The sequence below is a fragment of the Epinephelus fuscoguttatus genome, linkage group LG4 (assembly GCF_011397635.1).
Source record: "Epinephelus fuscoguttatus linkage group LG4, E.fuscoguttatus.final_Chr_v1".
Taxonomy (NCBI): domain Eukaryota; kingdom Metazoa; phylum Chordata; class Actinopteri; order Perciformes; family Serranidae; genus Epinephelus; species Epinephelus fuscoguttatus.
In genome coordinates, this window is record NC_064755.1 from 32,012,113 (window position 1) to 32,014,642 (window position 2,530).

Consider the following 2,530-nt stretch of genomic DNA (forward strand, 5'->3'; position numbering starts at 1 on the left):
TAAGTCTTACAGATGGGAGAGTTTCTACAGTGTCTGGCAACATGTCAGACATTTACCATTTCATATACGGTTGAAATACTGAACCACACACATACACTTACAAGCCTCTTTAATGGAATAGCAATGAAAAAATTTTAACTTCACACAGTGTGTTTAAAGGTCAAACACAACTTTGTGTAAATCGTATCCATCGTCTGGTACAAAATTGAGAGGGCATGCAAAGAGTGAAATAAGATTTCAGTGAATGGTCGTGCCACATTAGGGGTGTCCGACAATAAAAGATATTCCTGGAGCTCGTGAAGAGAGTCTGATAGGGTGGATTTTCCATGCTTGTGTGCACCCAGAGTCTGTGTAAATAAAGGGAAAGGGCTGGTAGGGCTCTCTCAAGGCTGTGCTCTGCTCAGGCCTTATAAGGAGGCTCGCTGATCAACAGAGCAGTCGCTGGGACATTTGATCCACAGAGACAAATGGAGAGCACTTGCACTGGAAACAGTGGGCAGACCGTCTGGGGGAAGAGGAGCTATCATGGTTAACCATCCTGAAGGTATCACTCACATGTCTCAAGGCACTTTCCAGTAAGTTTAGTCTGAATTAGGAATGTCAGTTTAGCTTGATTTCAATTGCTCAGCACTCATAAACTGGTATTTAACTAGTATATTTTTAAGAAAATAGCATGAAATGATGAAACACAAAAGGCCTTTCCTTTCAGTCTGGTGCTTCATTGACTCAGTGAGCTTTAGCGCTGCATTTCAAAGTGCTTTCCATTAAGAGGTGGTAAAATTTTAATGTTTTTGGAAGTAAGTAGTTGTTTTGCTGACAAACAGCTGGCTAGCCCACCGTCTGGGCTTTAGGTGTTAGCCTTAGCCACTGTGCACCACCCAGGTCGAGTGGAAGCACGGCGCTGCTCATTCTGTGATTACCGCCCAGCTTAATTTTGATCCACAAAACCCCTTTAGCATTGTTAACTGGCATTTTTGGCCTTTTTATTGATTGGATAGCTTTATATAGACAAGAAAGGTGGGAGAGGGGGGGTGACATGCAGCAAAGGGCCACGAATCAGAGGTGAACCTGCACCGCTGCAAGAACTCACGACATGGGGCACCTTAGCAGGTGAGCTCGAGGTTGCACCGAGCCAACATAGTCAACAATGCTAAAGGAAGTTTGCAGCTCAAATGTGAGCCACTTACTCCCCCAGCGCGACCTGCAGGAAACCAGAGGGTGAACACAATGTCCTCGCAGGAGCACTGTTGGGTCAGGATGTTGTTTACTAGCGGTAATCGCCAAATTAGCGGTACCACTGGCTAGCCCCCATCAGATCCAGGTGGTGCACAGAGCAGTAAACTAAAGAGTTGAATGAATCTGAATCAGAATGGCTTTTTTATTGTCATTGTATCATTAAAAAACACAATGAAATTAGGGATGCTACTCCTGTAAGATGCTGATATTGGGCTTTATAAATAAAATTGAATTGAATTGAATTGAATTGAGTGACTGACTGAACTTTGCACCTGTAGGTAAATAAATATTGCAAGATGGAGCAAGATGATGATGCTTGTTTGTGCAGCGGCTCTCTGCTCTCCAGTTTGGTGCCTTTTTGTGTAAGTGCTGTTTTTGATTGTTGAGTTCTGTCAAGCAAAGTATATAAACTGAAGAGCTACAATAGACTGACGTGTGAAAAACATTTGGTTAACCAATTAACAGTTAACCATTGACATTGATCTGAATGTGTGGAGGCGTTAAAGCATCTGGAAGAAAAGAATTTTCTTTTAAGAGTCATCAGTGAAGATATAAATCATTTCACTGTTAACGTGAAAAGAAAGTCCGATGAAGATATACTGTAAAATCTGTCTCAGCTGACTGTAACATGCAGGATCAGCTTACTTTGCCCCACAGGCATCAGCTGCTGATTCATCGAAGGAGCTGGGATGAGAAGGTGCTGCAGTTCTCACCGAGACCTCAAGATGAAAGGGACGAATGTGTTCATTCCCAAGAGCTGTTGACAGCAGAGCTGACTTCCAGGTCAGGATGGGTAAGGATCATCCACAGGGCCCAGACCTTTGCGGTAACCATCAGGAAAACAGCTGGTCCTGGGCTCTCCTTCCACCCAACCTCCGTCACTCATTCCACTTAGCAGGAGCTGAGTCAGACACGAAGTGGACACTCCTCTTACCGCTAACCACAACCCCAGACAGTTTACTGTTATCTCAAGCTTACTCCATCAATGGGAGCTTTGACAGTCTTGGATGATTGTAGGGTGACTGTGAAAGCCCATGCGAGGGATTTCTCAGGGCATCTGCTTGTGAGAAATCCTCCTGTTGGTGGTATTTTCTTGGCCGTACGCTGAACCTGAGAGAGTGATAGTGAGAAGTCTCATCATGCAGGCGCATGCGGGGCCTCAGGTGGCACAATAGATGTGAAACAGCAAGAAAAGTCAAGCAAGACGTGTAGGAGGTGAGGGCAGGGAAGACCACCAATTGCACAGCAGTGAGGCGAAACATTACACATTAGCACCGCTGGTTCACTGGCTGGC

At 44.9% G+C, this 2,530-nt stretch overlaps 1 long non-coding RNA gene across 1 annotated transcript; it reads left to right on the top strand.

The window, feature by feature from the left end:
• Positions 1–448: 448 nt before the first annotated feature.
• Positions 449–2,108, top strand: LOC125887756 (uncharacterized). The gene is made up of 3 exons (XR_007449202.1): positions 449–544; positions 1,515–1,598; positions 1,894–2,108. It is a non-coding gene; the product is annotated as an uncharacterized LOC125887756 (long non-coding RNA).
• The last annotated feature ends 422 nt before the right edge of the window (positions 2,109–2,530 follow it).